General features: G+C 42.7%; 1 pseudogene; it reads right to left on the bottom strand.

Moving 5' to 3' along the window:
• Positions 1 to 6294: 6294 nt before the first annotated feature.
• On the bottom strand, positions 6295 to 6846 carry LOC103226982 (large ribosomal subunit protein uL22-like; annotated as a pseudogene).
• Positions 6847 to 18385: the final 11539 nt, after the last annotated feature.

The following is an 18385-nucleotide window of genomic DNA, read 5'->3' as shown; positions in this document are numbered from 1 at the left end:
TGGATCACCAGAGGTCAGGAGTTTGAGACAAGCCTGGCTAACATGGTGAAACCCTGTCTCTACTAAAAATACAAATATTAGCTGGGCGTGGTAGCGAGCGCCTGTAATGCCAGCTACTCAGGAGGCTGAGGCATGAGAATCGCTTGAACCCGGGAGGCGGAGGTTGCAGTGAGCCAAGATCATTGCACTCCATCCTGGGTAACAAGAGTGAAACTCTGTCTCAAAACAAACAAACAAAATAATAATAATTTTATAAATCGGTATCATTATATAGATACATATTGGAAAACACAGTTCAACACTCAATAGCCTCACTTAAGAACTTCTATATGGCATTCTATTATGGGAATATATTATTTGTTTAACCGCTTCTCTACTGGTGAGCATTTAGGTTGTACATAATTCTTTTGTTGTTGTTGTTGTTGTTAAAACAACAGTGTGGGCCGGCATGGTGACTCATGCCTGTAATCTCAGCACTTTGGGAGGCAGAGGCAGGTGGATCACCTGAGCTCAGGAGTTCGAGACCAGCCTGGCCAACATGGTGAAACTCCATCTCTACTAAAATTACAAAAAATTAGGTGGGCATGGTGGCAGGCACCTGTAATCCCAGCTACTCAGGAGGCTGAGGCAGGAGAATCACTTGAACCCAGGAGGCGGAGGTTGCAGTGAGCCAAGATCGCACCATTGAACTCCAGCCTGGGCAACAGAGCAAGACTCCGCCTCAAAAACAAACAAAAAAACAACAGTGTGGTGACCTTCCTTATGCCCATCTATATCGTCGTATACTTGTTTGACTATCTCATGAGGATGAGCCCTCAGAGTGAAATTGCTCAGTCAGCCATTCTGTCATCTGATGCCTCATTGCCTTCGAGAAAGGTTGTACCAATTTACACGTCTGCCAATAGTTCGAGTGCCTATTTCTCTTACAGTTGGTATAATCAATCTTTTAAACTCTTGCAAATCTGACAGAGAAGAATTTTAACTCCCTTTAATGTGAAGGTATGGTGCAGGTGAACATGGTTTCATAGATTTGCCAGCCACTGTATGTATTCTTCATGTCCCTGATGCCCCCATCTTTTCCTTCCTGAGCTGTAAGAGCTTCTGTTAAACATGTAGGTTTCATATTCTGTTTTGCTGTTTAGCTTTCTTTAAATTTATAAATTTTTTCTTGAAGTAATAAGGGCACATGGCAACACATCAAATAGTAAAATGAGTTTATAACAGAAATAAGCAATCTCCTGCTTCAACTTCCCACATCCCCAAAGAAATTCCTTCCTTCCTCCCTCCCTCCCTGCCTCCCTCCCTTCCTCCCTCCCTCCCTTCCTTCCTTCCTTCCTTCTTTCCTTCCTTCCTTCTTCCTTTTTCCTTCTTCTTTCTTTCTTTCTTTTTCTCTCTCTTTCTTTCTTTCTCTCTCCTCCTCCCTCCCATTCCTTCCTTCCTTCCTTCCTTCCTTCCTTCCTTCCTTCCCTCCCTCCCTCCCCCTCCTCCCTCTCTCTTTCTTTTCTCCTCCCTCCCTCCTTTCTCTTTCTTTTCTTTTCTTTCTTTCTTTTCTCTTTCTTTCCCTCCCTCCCTCCCTTCCTTCCTTCCTCCTTTTTCTTTTCTTTCTTTCTTTCTCTCTTTCTCTCTTTCTCTCTCTCCCCCTCCCTCCCTCCCCTTCCTTCCTTCCCTCCCTCCCCCCCCTCCTCCCTCTCTCTTTCTTTTCTCCTCCCTCCCTCCCTTTCTCTTTCTTTTCTTTTATTTCTTCTCTTTCCCTCCCTCACTCCCTCCCTTCCTTCCTCCTTTTTCTTTCTTTTTTCTTTTCTTTTCTTTCTCTCTCCCCCTTCCTCCCTCCCCTTTCTTCCTTCCTTCCCTCCCTCCCTCCCCCTCCTCCCTCTCTCTTTCTTTTCTCTTCCCTCCCTCCCTCCTCTTTCTTTTCTTTCTTTCTTTCTTTTTTTCTTTCTTTCTTTTTTCTTTCTTTCTTTCTTATCTCTCTTTCCCTCCCTCCTTCCCTCCCTTCTTTCCTCCTTTTTCTTTCTTTTTTCTCTTTCTTCCTTCCTTTCTTTCTTTCTTTCTTTCTTTCTTTCTTTCTTTCTTTCTTTCTTTCTTTCTTTCTTTCTTTCTTTCTTTCTTTCTTTCTCTCTCTCTCTCTCTCTCTCTCTCTCCCCCTCCCTCCCCTTCCTTCCCTCCCTCCCTCACTCTCTTTTCTCCTCCCTCACTCCCTCCTTTCTCTTTCTTTTCTTTTCTTTCTTCCCTCCCTCCCTCCCTCCCTCCCTCCCTCCCTCCCTCCCTCCCTCCCTCCCTCCCTCCCTTCCTTCCTTCCTTCCTTCCTTCCTTCCTTCCTTCCTTCCTTCCTTCCTTCCTTCCTTCCTTCCTTCCTCTGGGTTCTATCATCCAGGCTGGATTAGAGCTCCTAGGCTCAAGTGATTTTCCTGCCTCAGCCCTCCAAGTAGCTGGGACCATGCCCAGCTAATTTGTTAAAAACATTTAGTAGAGAAGAGGTCTCTCTATATTGCCCAGGCTGGTCTTGACCTCCTGGCCTCAAGCAATCAAACAATCCTTCTGCCTTGGCCTCCCAAAGTGCTGGGATGACAGGCGTGAACCACCATGCCTGGCAAGAAATTTCTTTTTATTGTGTGTTTTTAGTTTGCCAAGTGACTACTTTTATGAATAAAACAATATAATTATAGTTTATTTCTTGGTTTATGACAGTATCAATCCATTACTCACAAGAAAAATGATAATTTAGGTCATAATTTTCCTTCCTTTGTGCTATTCTCCCAATATGGTATAGATATCTTTATTCTCTTAGTTACTTTTGAATTATACATAGTACACTTATAGCTCTAGTCCTTATTATGTGCATTTTAGTCACCATATTGATCCTTGGGTAGGATGCCTACCAAATTGATCCTTGGGTAGGATGCCTACCAAATCCCTCCATCTTTCCTCACTGACTTCCAACTCTCACCTTTGTTATATGTAACTGGCTGTCCCCTTGTCAAAGATATTAACATTTTGTTCCATCCTGAAACCACAATCAAGTCTTAGGTGTTTTATTCAAAATTCTGGAGTTTGACTGTGAACCTGAAAATGAATAAACAGCCACTTTTTTTATGGCCATGTAAATCTTGCTCACTCTAGGACCAAGGGTTGCATGTGAAGATTCTGTTTCTCTAGAGGTCTAATGTCAAGACCAAAAGGAATTTTATTTTCTTTTATATCATCAGTTGCCTAAAACTATGCCACATTTTAGTTTTCTTCATATCATGGAAACAAAATATTATTATTATTATTTTTAATCAGAAACATATAATGACTATGAAGTCAATAATGCTCTTATGTTGATTTTTGTTATACAAAATGGTAATCTGAAAAACTGTAATATGTATTCGTGTCACATATTTTTTGTATGGAGGGTTTATATGTTTTGGCCCAATGTTGGGGAGCAGTGGCTACAGAATGGAATCTATGTTCAGCAGGTGGGGTGCTTCTGGCCCTGCCTACCTCTGCAGCTTCACCTCCCATCACTACATCTTTCTCAGTATTTAAACAACATGACACTGCTTGCAGTCTTCTCGGCACACATGCATACACACATGATTTTGAAAGAATGATAGATATAATCAATTCCATTTTGTAGCATAACTTGATGTGCAACTCATAAGGCTGTTTTTTCTTTTTTGAGATGGAGTTTCACTCTTGTCACTCAGGCTGGAGTGCGATGGCGTGATCTCAGCTCACTGTAACCTCCTCCTCCCAGATGCAAGTGATCCACGCGCCTCGGCCTCCAAAAGTATTGGATCACTTGAGGTTAGGAGTTCGAGACCAGCATAGCCAATATGGTGAAACCCTGTCTCTACTAAAAATACAAAAGCTAGCCGGGTGTGGTGGTGCACCCTTGTAATCCCAGCTACTCGGGGGTCTGAGGCAGGAGAACCCCTGGAACCCGGGAGGCAGAGGTTGCAGTGAGCCAAGATCACACCACTACACTCCAGCCTGGGTGACAGAGTGAGACTTTGCCTCAAAAATAAATAAAATTAAATTAAAATAAATAAAAACTTGGGCTGGGCACGGTGGCTCATGCCTGTAATCCCAGCACTTTGGGAGACCAAGGTGGACGGATCGCCTGAGATCAGGAGTTTGAGACCAGCCTGGCCAACACGGTGAAACCCCGTCTCTACTAAAAATACAAAAATTAGCTGGGCATGGTGGCGCACGCCTGTAATCCCAGTTACTCAGGAGGCTGAGGCACAAGAATCGCTTGAATCTGGGAGGCGGAGGTTGCAGTGAGCCGATATCGTGCCATTACACTCCAGCCTGGGCGACAAGAGCGAGACTTGGTCTCCAAAAACAAAAACAAAAACAAAACAACAAAAAAAAACTTGTTCTGCTCAGTAGTAAGTGGAAGATTTCCAGGTTTCTTGTTGTTCAATATAGAAAACAAGGAGACTTGCTGGAAATTGTTTTATTGCCCCTCTAAAATGTAAACCTTTAAGACTGTTAAAATTGTAAAATATGTTTAGATTGTTAGGAGACATCATAAAACATGACTGATGGAAGAGATTTAATGTTGACTGAAGACAGAACTCATTGTTACGCATTTTAGTTGTAACTGAACTTAAAATGAACTCACTAGGATTTAAAAATACAATTTTTCCATCAAACTGAATCATTTTATTCCCAGATACTATAAATAGCCAGATTCCTTTTGGTTTTAAAGTCTGCTGCTGTGATTTGCATTACTATTTTATTTTTCTGTTTTTGCAAAAGGAATAAATATATAATTGACATAATCCTCGTACATAAAAGTCACCATTTTAAAGGGTACAGTTCAGGCTGGGTGCGGTGGCTCATGCCTATAAGCCCAGCACTTTGGGAGGCCAAGGTGGGCGGATCTTTTGAGGTTAGGAGTTCAAGACTAGCCTGAGCAACATGGTGAAACTCAGTCTCTACTAGAAATACAAAAAATTAGTCGGGTGTGGTGGCGGGCACCTGTAGTCCCAGCTACTTGGGAGACTGAGGCAGGAGAATCATTTGAACTTGGGAGGCAGAGGTTGAAGTGAGCTGAGATTGCACCACTGCATTCCAGCCTGGGCAACAGAGTGAGACTCTGTCCCACAAAAAAAAAAAAAATAAAATAAATAAAAATAAAAAACTAAGGAAGGAAGGAAGGAAAGAAAGAGGTACAATTCAGTGATCTTGAGTATGTTCACAAGGTTGTGCAACCATCACCACAGTAGAATTCCAGAATGTTTCATCACCCGCCAAAGAATCCTCACACCTATTATCAGTCACTCCCTTCTCTCCTCCCCTGGCAACCACTCATCTATTTCTGTCTCTGTGAATTTTCATATAAATGGGTATTTCATATAAATGGAATCATACGACAGATGGTCTTTGTGTCTGACTTCTTTTGCTTAGCATGTTTTTGAGATTCATTCATGACGTAGCCAGTATCAGAACTCCATTCCTTCTTATTTGCGGAATGATATTCCATTGTATGGATAGACCACATCTCATTTATCCATTCATCAGATGATGAACATTTGGACCACTCCTACTTTTGGCTATGATAAATGATGCCTCTCTGACCATTCATGTATGAGTGTTTGCATGGACACGTGTATTAGTTTCCTAGGGCTGCCATGACAAAGTACCATACACTGAGCGGCTTTAACAAGAAAAATAGATCATTTCACGATTCGAGAGGCTAGAAGTCTGAGACCAAGATTTTGGCAGAGTGGGTTCCTTCTGATGCTGGGAGGGAGAATCTGATCCATGCCTCCCCCTAGTTGTTGGTGGTTGCTGGCACCCTTGGGGTTCCTTGGCTTGTAGATGCATCACCCCCATCTCTGCCTTCGTGTTCCCAGGCCATTCTCTCTGTGTGCTGTCTCTGTGTCCAAACTCTCCCATTTTATGATGACATCAGTTACAATGGATAAGACTCCCACTCCACTCCAGTATAACTTCATTTTTTTTTTTTTTCTGAGACAGAGTCTTACTGTACCACCCAGGCTGGAATGCGGTGGCGTGATCTCAGCTCACTGCAACCTCCACCTCCCAGGTTCAAGAGAGTCTCCTGCCTCAGCCTCTTGTATAGCTGGGATTACAGGCGCGTGCCACCACGCCCGGCTAATTTTTGTATTTTTAGTAGAGACGGGGTTTCACCATGTTGGTCAGGCTGGTCTCAAACTGCTGACCTCGTGGTCCACCCACCTCAGCCTCCCAAAGTGCTGGGATTACAGGCGTGAGCCACCACATCTGGCCCCCTTTTTTTTTGTTTTACTTTTAATTGCATTTATTTTAATGTTGAATTTACTCTCGTGCCATAAGTTTTTGTTTCTTCAGTTTCTTCTGGGATATCTTTTTCTTCAGGGCAACCTCCTCTTCTGGTTTAGGAACAATCTGTTCCTTTTCAGTAAGGATCATCTCAGTGTGGCAGGGAGAGCTCATGGATGGGTTAATCCGACCATGAGCTCTGTAGGTCCGGCGGCACATCTTAGGTGCTTTGTTCACTTGGATATGCTCAATGACCAGAGAATCTACATATAAACCCTTAAGTTCTGCATTGCTCTCTGCATTTTTAAGCATGTACAGCAAAAATTCAGCACTCTTTTTGGGCCACTGACCTTGTGTCCAGCCCCACTGCAGCCTGGGCACACCTGCCACCTCCACCATTGTAACATCGGAATGGTATGCACTATTTCTATAAAGTGACATCTTTCAGATACTTCGTGGTTTTCCACATAGGCATACCCTTGATGACCTGGGAAGTGTCATGAGTGTTCTTAAAGTGAAACAAAGATTTGAACCTCTTGATTTGCATGATTTTGTGGAGTTCTCTGGGTCAAGTGAATACTGAACCATTTTCACAGATTACCTCAGGCCACTTAGGGAAAGAGAAAGAGCTGACTTCGTCTTAACGAATTATATCTGCAATGCTCCTAATTCCAAATCAACTCACATTCTAAGGTACTAGGGGTTAGGTCTTCCACATATAAATTTTGATGGGCACACAATTCAACTTATAAAATTATGTTCTAAATTCTCCTGAGGTTATACCTAGGAGTGGAACAGCACATAATCTATGTTTACCCTTTGAGGAACTGACAAATTGTTTTCTACAGGGGCCACATGATTCTAAATTCCCACCAGCAACACGTAAGTGTTCTGATGCCCCCGCATCTTCAGTAACACTTGCTACTGCCTTTCTTTTAAAAAAATTCTAAAGTATGAGAAACATACTGCCTACCTTTTTAATTTTAGGGATCTGGCTGGGCACTGTGGCTCACACCTGTAATCCCAGCACTTTGGGAGGCCAAGACAGGTGGACCACCTGAGGTCAGGAGTTCAAGACCAGCCTGACCAACACAGTGAAACCCCATCTCTATTAAAAATATAAAATTAGCCGAGTGTGGTGCATGCCTCTAATCTCAGCTACTTGGGAGGCTGAGGCAGGAGAATCACTTGAACCCGGGAGGCAGAGGTTGCAGTGAGCCGGGAACATGCCACTGCAACTCCAGCTTGGGCAACAAGAGTGAAACTCTGTCTCAAAAAAAAAATTTTTTTTTGGCATCCTACTGAGTAGGAAGTGATATCTTGTGGTTTTGATTTGCATTTCCCGAATGACCAATGATGCTGAGTCTCTATTCGTGTGCTCATTGGTTATTTGCATATCTTCTTTGTAGACATGTCTATTAAAATCATTTGCCCATTTAAAAAATTAGATTGTCACTGGGCACAGTGGCTCATGCCTGTAATCCCAGCACTTTGGGAGGTCGAGGCGGGCGGATCACAAGGCCAAGAGATTGAGACCATCCTGGCCAACATAGCGAAACCTTGTCTCTACTAAAAATACAAAAATTAGCTGGGCGTGGTGGTGTGTGCCTGTAATCCCAGCTATTCAGGAGGCTAAGGCAGGAGAATCACTTGAACCCGGGAGGGGAAGGTTACAGTTAGCTGAGATCATGCCACTGCACTCCAGCCTGGCGACAGAGTGAGACTGTTTAAAAAAAAAAAAACAAAATTAGATTGTCTTTTTATTGTTGAGTTGTAAGAGTTATTTATATATTCTGGATACTACACTTTCATCAGGTGTATGATTTGCAAATACTCTCTCCCATTCTATGTTTTTTTTTTTTTTTCCACCTTCTTGATAGTGTCTTTAGATGCACAAAAGTTATAAATTTTTATTAAGTCCAATTTTTTTTTTTTGTTTCTTTTTTTGCCCAGGTGTGGTAGCACTCCAGCCTGGGTAAGAGAGTAAGATCTCGTATCAAAAAATAAAAATTAAATTAAAATTTTAAAAAAATGTAGGGCAAGTGCAGTGGCTCACACCTGTAATCCCAGCACTTTGGGAGGCTGAGATTGGTGGATCACCTGAGGTCAGGAGTTTGAGACCAGCCTCGCCAACATGGTGAAACCCCATTTCCACTAAAAATAAAAAAAAAGTAGCTGGGCATGGTGATGGGTGCCTGTAATCCCAGCTACTCGGGAGGCTGAGGCAGGAGAATCGCTTGAACCTGGGAGGTAGAGGTTATGGTGAGCCAAGATCACGCCATTGCACTCCAGCCTGGGCAACAAGAGTAAAACTCCATCTCAAAAAAAAAAAAAAAAAAGGAGAAAAAGGGAAAAAAAAAGCTTCCAAATAAAGAATACCCTTCAAATGGTGTTCCAATAATGTCTGAAAAGGGAGCAGTAGTTTCATAATTGTCTGTCCACATAACTTTCAGGATCCCAGATGGGCTGAGACACCAATTATTTTGCTTTTCTCACTATGTGTAAATAACAACTTTTCATACTTTTTATGGTCTCTCTTGAGAGAGAGAATTTCATGGATTACCTTTGAGCATTATGGATCTCTTTCCCATCTGGGAATATTTTTGTCTCTGTGACAGTGTTTAAGAAAACAAAGAATAGATACACTGCAGTATAGTTGTTTGCTATGTTTATCTTTTGCATCCCCAGCTAGATTAAAAACTAGGCCAGGCACGGTGGCTCACGCCTGTAATCCCAGCACTTTGGGAGGCCAAGGCAGGTGGATCACCTGAGGTGGGGAGTTCAAGACCAGTCTGACCAACACGGAGAAACCCTGTCTCTACTAAAAATACAAAATTAGCCTGGCATGGCAGTGCATGCCTGTAATCACAACTACTCTGGAGGCTGAGGCAGGAGAATTGCTTGAAACTGGGAGGCGGAGGTTGCAGTGAGCCAGGATCGCGCCATTGCACTGTAGCTGGGCAACAAGAGTGAAACTCTGTCTCAAACAACAAAAAAAAACAACCCAGAAACAAAAAACTCCTTAGGCCAGGAACATGTCAGATCCTCCTCTGAATCTTCCATAGGAGCTACAGAGCCAGCACTTGGCAAACATTAATGACCTTGATGTGCTACTACACAGCTGTTCTCTGGTTTTTTTTTTTTTTTTTGAGGCAGAGTCTCACTCTTTCGCCCAGGCTGGAGTGAAGTGGCACTGGTCTCAAATGACTGCAACCTCTGTCCCCAGGTTCAAGCGATTCTCCTGCCTCAGCCTCCGGAGTAGCTGGAATTATAGGCGTCGGCTACCATGCCCGGCTAAGTTTTGTATTTTTAGTAGAGATGGGGTTTTGCCATGTTAGCCAGGCTGGTCTCAAACTCCTGACCTCAGGCCATCCAACCACCTCGGCCTCCCAAAGTGCTGGGATTACAGGTGTGAGCCACGGCGCCCGGCCCTCTCTGGCTATTTTTACGTTCTGGCAAAAGGACAGCTTGGCTTGGGTTTTTTTTGTTTCTGTTTTTGTTTTAACCACTTTATTGAGACATGAATGACATAAAAACTGGTACACATTTAATGTATACAACTTGAAGAGTTTGGAGATAAGTATTACTGTGAAACAATCACCACAATCTATGCCATAAACCTACCTCCAAAAGTTTCCTCTAGCCTGCTTATTTATTACTTATTTATTTTTTTGAGACAGAGTCTTGCTCTGTTGCCCAGGCCGGAGGGCAGTGGCGCAATCTCAGCTCACTGCAATCTCTGCCTCCTGGGTTTAAGTGATTCTCCTGCCTCAGGCTCCCGAGTAGCTGGAATTACAGGTGCACCTCCCACCATGCCCAGCTAATTTTTGTATTTTTAGTAGAGACAGGGTTTCACCATGTTGGCCAGGCTGGTCTCAAATTCCTGGGATTATAGGCATAAGCCACCACACCCAGCTATTATTGTGATAAGAACACTTATCAGAAGATCTACCTTCCTGGCAAAATTTTAAGCACATGATATCATATTGTTAACCACAGGTGCAATGCTGTAGGAAGATCTTTAGAACACATTCATCTTGTATAGCCAAAATGTTGTGCCTTTGACCAATACTTCCCTGTTTCCCCTTCCCCTCAGCCCCTCAGAATGGCATCCACTATTCCACTCTCTGCTTCTATGACTTTGACTATTTTAGATTCGTCATGTAAATGACATAACATAGTGTTCATTCTTCTGTGTCTGGCTTGTTTAACATCATGTCCTTCAGGTTCATCTACCTTGTTGCAGATGGCAGGATTTCCCTCTTTTTTAAAGATGAATAATATTCCATTGTGGTTGGGAGCGGTGGCTCATGCCTTTAATCCCAGCCTTTTGGGAGGCTGCCCCCTCACTGCCACCCCGCCGAGACAGAGTCCCATTCTGTCACCCAGGCTAGAGTACAGTGGCATGATTTCGGCTCACTGCAACCTCTGCCTCCCAGTTTCAAGTGATTCTCCTGCTTCAGCCTCCTGAGTAGCTAGGATTACAGGCATACGCCACCACACCTGGCTAATTTTTGTATTTTTAGTAGACAGGGTTTCACCATGTTGGCCAGACTGGTCTTGAACTCCTGATCTTGTGATCCACCCACCTCAGCCTCGCAAAATGCTGGGATTACAGGCATGAGCCATTGTGCCCGGCCCAAGAGTTTCTTACATAGTTTAGATATTAACTCTTTGTGAGTTCTGATTCTACTACTTACTAGTGATCAGACATTGGAAAAGTTACATAAGAATCTCACAACCATGAGGCACAGTGGCTCATGCCTGAAATCCTATCACCTTGGGAGGCCAAGGTGGGTGGATCACCTAAGGTCAGGAGTTCGAGACCAGCCTGGCCAACATGGAGTAGAAATCCACATCTCTACTAAAAATGCAAAAATTATTCGGGCGTTGTGGCGTGCACCTGTAATCCCAGCTACTCAGGAGGCTGAGACAGGAGAATTGCTTGAACCCGGGGTCAGAGGTTGCAGTGAGTTGAGATCACACCACGGCACTCCCACCTGGGCAAAAGAGCGAAACTCTGTTTCAAAAAAAAAGGAATCTCAGAACCTCATGTTTTTTGAGCTATTTATTTTGGAAAATACTACACAGTCAAAAGTAGAAGATAACAATCTTTCTACAATAATTTTCAACAGATCACCATTCTTTTTTCATCTTTACACCCATGTAATTCCTATACACGCTGCCCTCACCTTATTATTTATTTTTAAATAAATCCCAGACATCATCATTTCATTAGCAAATATTTTAGTATGTACCTCAAAAATATGAGGATTCTTTCTTATACCATAGCCATAATACCATTGTCACACCTAATGAGGTCATCAGTAATTTCTTAATATCTTCAAATTTCCAAACTTGCTAAAATTTCCCTGATATTGTCTGTATATCTCTCTCACATTGTTGTTTTTCTTTTTTTTTTTTTTTCTGTTTTTTGAGATGGAGTTTTGCTCTTGTCATTTCCCGGGTTCCAGCGACTCCTGTGCCTCAGTCTCGTAAGTGGCTGAGATTACAGGCATGCACCATCACACTCGGCTAATTTTGTACTTTTAGTAGAGATGGGGTTTTACCATGTTGGTCAGGCTGGTCTTGAACTCCTGACCTCAGGTGATCCGCCTGCCTTGGCTTCCCAAAGTACTGGGATTACAGAGGTGAGCCACTGCGCCAAGCCACACACTTGTTTTGTTTTTAAATTTTTCATAGCTGATTTGTTCGAATGAACATCCAAACAAGGTCCATTTTTGGTTTGATGTGTCCCTTTTATTTTAGTCTATAAGTTCCCCTTTCCTCTTCTTTCCTTTGCCATTTACTTAATGAAGAAACTGGGTCATTTATTTTATACAGCTTCCAGCATTCTGCATTTTTCTTATTGCATCCACATGGTGTTGTTTAACATGTTCTTTATTTCCTGTGTAAACTGGTAGCTAGAGCTAGATTCTTGATTCGATTCAGGTTCAGTTTCTCTTTGTGAGAATACTTCACAGGTGATGTTGTATACATCTTCCCGTTGCATCTCATTAGGAGCCAATGCAATCTGCCTGTCTCTGTTTCCATGGTGTTAAGATTTTTCAGTGGGCTCAGGTGTTATCAGCCGTATCCCTCTCATAGCAAAGTTCGCCATCAGCCTTTCACTTCATAGTTTATCAGCCAGTGATGATTGTTGCCTGGATCCATTATTTTTTTAGAAGGTGCAAAACAGTGATAATTTAATTTCATCCTTTTTTCTGCACATATTAGCTTTATTATTCACAAATAATTTTCCCTCATCAACTGGTTACCCTGATGTACAGACAATTTGTACAAAAAAGTCAAGATATTTACAATATTTACTAGTTTGTAAATAATGGGTTTGTTTCTTATCATTCTCCAAAGGTGATCAATGAGGTCTTCATTATAGTATTACTGTGAATAAATGGATTTTAACATCTTTAATATGGTTCAATTATTTGCAGTCATTAGTCTTTTTGATGTTCAAATTGTCCCATCTTTGGCCAGTGGGCACCTTTTCAATTTTAATATATATTTTTTTGAGATGGAGTTTCACCACGCCTGACTAATTTTTGCATTTTTAGTAGAGATGGGGTTTTGCTGTGTTGGCCAGGCTGGTCTCAAACTCTTGGCCTCAAATGATCCTCTTGCCTCAGCCTCCCAAAATGTTGGTATTACAGGTGTGAGGTACTGCGCCCATCCCTCAGTTTTAATTTTGTGATCTTTCATTACGACCCCACGGGTCTTTGATGTTGCCCATGCTATAGGCTACGACAAGATGCCCCAGGCTCAGTTTGTACATTTCCTGTCCCTGAGCCAGAATCAGCCATTTACCTAAGATGCCTGGGTTTATGTTTATTTATTATATATGTTATATAATAATTATATTTGTTAATGTATTACATTTGTTAATAATATATATGTTATATAATAATTTCATATCTCTATTTCCAGTTCAAAATTAGGCACCTGAGGTGCCTGGGTTTGTTTATATTTATTTATTACATATGTTATATAATAATTATATTTGTCAATATATTTGTTAATATATTTGTTAATATTATATATGTTATATAACTCATATCTCTACTTCCAGTTCCAAATTAGAATTATACATTTTTTACATAGCTAAATTTGATTTTATATTTATCTTTTTCCTCTTAACAATGAAAACCTGGGTTCCTAACAATATTAATAAAATTACTTTCTTCATCCTAAATATGTACTAATATACAACTAATGATACCAATATTATCACTAACAATATCATTAGCAAGAATAGTTTAGGCTTTCTGTTTATCCCACTAGCAATGTACAATTAAATTACTATGTCTTAAAGTTATTTGAAAAAAAAGTCTGTTTAAGCCACTAACTTGATACCCATCTTGTCTTAGTTTTCTTTTGACTTTTAGAGTTAAGAATCCTTTTTAGGGTTAAATGCAAAAAGGTGAGGTAAAAAGCAGCAGCCGCGCATGGTGGCTCGCAGGTATTCCCAATACTTTGGGAGGCCGAGGCAGGCGGATCACTTGAGGTCAGGAGTTTGGGATCAGCCTGGCCAACATGGTGAAACCCCGTCTCTACTAAAAATACAAAAATTAGCCCAGCGTGGAGGTGGGTGTGTGTAATCTCAGCTACTCAGGAGGCTGAGGGAGGAGAATTGCTTGAACCGGTAGGCAGAGGTTGCAGTGAGCCCAGATTGTGCCACTGCACTCCAGCCTGGGTGACAGGGCAAGACTCTGTCTCCAAAAAAAAAAAAAAAAAAAAGCACTTCATCAGTTTCTGCCAGAATTAAATGACAATGACATGCAAGAAAGCACCTAGAAACACAGGATCTGCGGAAGTGTGAAGTGCTGCTTTATGATTGTTTTTCTGTGGCAAAGTCTTCTTCCCTCCCACTCAGAGGATGCTATTGGTTAAATTGCCAAGACCTGTGTCTGGCCCCAGGCTGAAGGTTGGTTACTGGCCTCAGAGTTCTGATTGTCTCATCTGGCCTCTTAATTTAGCTCTAATTTATCTAATTTAGCCATTTAGTCTCTCCATTTCTCAGGTTCCTTACATGCCAGACAGTGATAAATTATAATTCTTTACAGATCTTCTGTGACGATTAGAGGGAATAATTCATGTATGTAAAGTGTTCAGGATAACAACCAGTGACAAATGCATCCCTAGTATACAGTAATAGTAGTAACAGCTTCCATTTATCAACCACATCAGTACTTGCCAGGTATGGGGTAAGTGCTTTCTGTGAACTAACTCATTTAATCATCACAACCACCTTGAAAGTTGGGTGCCATTATTATATCATCCCCGTTTTAGGAAACCCATTTGAGGAAACTGAGGTGTGCAAAGGGCAAATTCCTCAAAGCCACATACCTACAAAGTAGTAGAGAAGGCTGGGCACAGTGGTTCACGCCTATAATCCCAGCACTTTGGGAAGATGAGGTGGGCGGATCACCTGAGGTCAGGAGTTCGAGACCATCCTGGAGAACATGGTGACACCCCATCTCTACAAAATATACAAAAACATTAGCCGGGCGTGGTGATGCCTGCCTGTAATCCCAGCTACTCGAGAGGCTGAGGCACGAGAATCACTTGAACCCAGAAGGCGGAGGTTGTAGTGAGCTGAGATTGCACCACTGAACTCCAACCTGGGCAATAAAGCGAGACTCCATCTCAATCAATCAATCAATAAAAAGTAGTAGGGGGAAAAAAACACTGAGCTGCTTGGTTCCAGAGGCCAGGTGTGAAACAGGATAAAAATACATACTTCATTTGATTTTTGCGAGGGCTTCAGGAAATTTTGTGTGTAGTATGCCTGGCATACACTAAGTACCCAATAACTGTTATATTTCTTTCCTTCTTCCTTCCCTTGCTTCCACCAGGGAAGCTGTTTGGGGAACTTGAGCCATTCAGAAGATGGCAACCAAGCCAACTGAGTCCATCACAATCCTCAGCCTTCGGAAGTTGAGCCTGGGGACCGCTGAGCCACAGGTTAAAGGTAAGATTATCATAGAAGTCTCCGGCTCAACCTGCTGCTTCACTTTTCACCCCCCGTATCAACTTGTTTTTATAATAATGGGTTGGCTTTCTGAAGCTAATAGTCCACACGCATTCCCTTCCCTGCAGAAGCAATTTCTTCTACTTTTTCTTTCATTGTTAGAGCCAAAGACATTCACCGTGGAAGAGGCAGTGGAGACCATTGGCTTCGGGCGTTTCCACATTGCCCTCTTTCTCATCATGGGCAGCACTGGGGTGAGTGCTCCTTGGAGATGTTGACGAAAAGAGTCAAACTCTGCAAAATAGTTGAAGAGATTTATTCTGAGCCAAATATGAGTGACCATGGCCTGTGACACAGCCCTCAGGAGGTCCTGAGAACATGTGCCCAAGGTGGATGGGGCACAGTTTAGGGAGGCAGGAGACATCAATCAAATACATTTAAGAAATACGTTGGTTTGGTCCAGAAAGGCGGGACAATTCAAATTCAAAACAGGAGTGGTGGGGGAGGGGTGGGCTTCCAGGCTATAGGTAAATTTAAACATTTTCTGGTTGACAATTGGTTGAGTTTGTCTAAAGACCTGGGATCGATAGAAAAGGAGATGTTCAAGTTAAGATAAAAGATTGTAGCCACATGCAGTGGCTTACGCCTGTAATCCCAACACTTTGGGAAGCCGAGTCTGGTGGATCACCTGAGGTCAGGAGTTAGACCAGCCTGGCCAACATGGTGTTGAAACTCCCTTTCTACTAAAAACACAAAAATTAGCTGGGCATGGTGGTGGGTGCCTGTAATCCCAGCTACTTGGGAGGCGCTGAGGCAGAGGAATCGCTTGAACCCAGGAGGCAGAGGTTGCAGTGAGCCAAGATTGTACCACTGCACTCCAGCCTGAATGACAGAGTGAGACTGTGTCTCAAAAATAATAATAATAATAATATGGGGAAAAAAAGATTGCGGATATCAAGGTTCTTTTGAAGTCTTATAGTAGCTGCCCTTAGAGACAACAGATGTCAAATGTTTCCTACTCAGACCTTTAAAAGGTGCTAGACTTTTAGTTAATCTCTTCAGGATTGGGAGGGCCTGGAAGAAAAAGATCTAGCTCTGTTAACAGAGATTCTTTACAGATGCAAATTTTCTCCCACAAAGCACAGTTTTGCAGGACTATTTCAAAAATAAGGCAAAGAAATATGTCTTGGGGTAAAATATTTGACTTATTTCTTTTTCACATAATGTTATGCCAGATCGGAAAGCAAGTCACGATATATAGGGTTGATAAAAGCCATCTGATGAGAATTTATGGTTTGTAGGGCATGACTCCCCAGACCCCTTAGATAGGAATTTGGGCAAAATAAAAACAATCAGAACTTTAGTCCTCAGAGATTATGTCAGTCTTCAAAGCTAACATCATTGGACACAGTCTTTTTTCTACTGAGCTCCGGCTCTGGGCTCTCCAGTCCAGGGGGTGTAGGGATAAGAAAAACAGCAGGAACCCCATGAGGTGGGTCACCCAAAAATCACTTTCATTCACCTTTGGCAGGTGTTCGGTTATAAGCAGGTGAGCATTTCTGTCTATGTTTTGGGAATTCAATACTCATTTTAAAAAATGATAGAAATTGAGGTATTGGGAAGAAAGGAGAAAACTATGGTTTTATTTTACATAAAATTGAACAACATGGCTCTCAAACATTTTGCGCATAAGAATCACTAGAGACACCTGCCACCTGCTGTAATTACATAGTTCCAGATCCTTTAAGAGGCACTGATGAAGGCTTGTTATTTACTGCTAGGGTTGGAACGTGTCCCTTCCAAAACCCAGGTGATGCCAATGAGATAGTGTTAAGAGGCGGGGCCTTTAAGAGGTGATTAGGCCGTGAGGACTCCTCCATCGTGAATGGGATTAAAAGAGGCTTCATGCAGCAGGTGTTTCGGCTTGTTTGTCTTTCCGCCCTGTGAGCACAGTAGTTCCTCTGCTCTTGAGGGACACAAGGGAGTAGGTCCTCTCCAGTCCTCTCCAGGCAACAGAACCTGCTGGCACTTTGATCTTGGGCTTCCCAACCTGCACAACTGTGAGAAAATAAATTTAGATTTCTTATAAATTGCCCAGTCTCAGGCATTTTGTGATAGCAGCACAAATGGCCTAAGATATACACTAGGCTATTTTGAGGAAAGAAGAGTGATAGCTTCACCCAGAGGCTCTCACAACAGTGGTGATGTCTGTGAACCCACACCACTACTCCTGCTTCCTCCTTTAGTAGGTAAGGTATATGTTAAGAACTCCAGGCCAGGCGTGGTGGCTCATGCCTGTCATCCCAGCACATTGGGAGGCCAAAGCCGGCGGATCACCTGAGGTCAGGAGTCTGAGACCAGCCTGGCCAACATGGTGAAACCCGATTTCTACTAAAAATACAAAAATCAGACAGGTGTGGTGGTGTGTGTCTGTAATCCCAGCTACTTGGGAGGCTGAGGCAGGAGAATTGCTTGAACCTGGGAGGCGGAGGTTGTAGTGAGCTTAGATTATGTCACTGCACCCCAGCCTGGGCGACAAAGCAAGACTTTGGGGGTGGGGGGCAGGGAACAAGACAAAACTTCATACCCAGATGCCTGATGATAATCAGACAGAATGGAAAATCAAAGACAAGGGGTCTACCCAACGATGGTGTTGAGCCGGAGGGTAAAAATACACAGGAGGGAGGTAAGTGAGAAAACGCTAGAGGGCTCTGACCCTCCCCATGCAGCTAAAAAGTATAAGAAAGGGTTGTGTGGGCCGGGCGCAGTGGCACACACCTGTAATCCCAGCAGTTTGGGAGGCCGAGGCGGGTGGATCGCCTGAGGTCAGGAGTTTGAGACCAATCTGATCAACATGGCGAACCCTCGTCTCTACTAAAAATACAAAAAAATTAGCTGGGTATGGTGGCGCATGCCTGTAATCCCAGCTACTCAGAAGGCAGAGACAGGAGAATTGCTTGAAACCGGGATATGGAGGTTGCAGTGATCCAAGATCACGCCACTGCACTCCAGCCTGGGTGACACAGCAAGACTCTGTCTCAGGACAAAAAAAAAAAAAGTTGTGTGATCTGGAGGTAGCCATGTGAGTTTGATGCATCTTTCATTCAAAAGTGTTGCATTCTCAGGCAACAGTCTATTTCT

This window comes from Chlorocebus sabaeus, chromosome 21 (assembly GCF_047675955.1).
Source record: "Chlorocebus sabaeus isolate Y175 chromosome 21, mChlSab1.0.hap1, whole genome shotgun sequence".
Taxonomy (NCBI): Eukaryota; Metazoa; Chordata; class Mammalia; order Primates; family Cercopithecidae; genus Chlorocebus; species Chlorocebus sabaeus.
Note: the sequence above shows the minus strand (reverse complement) of the source record. Positions and strands in the feature narration are given on the sequence as shown.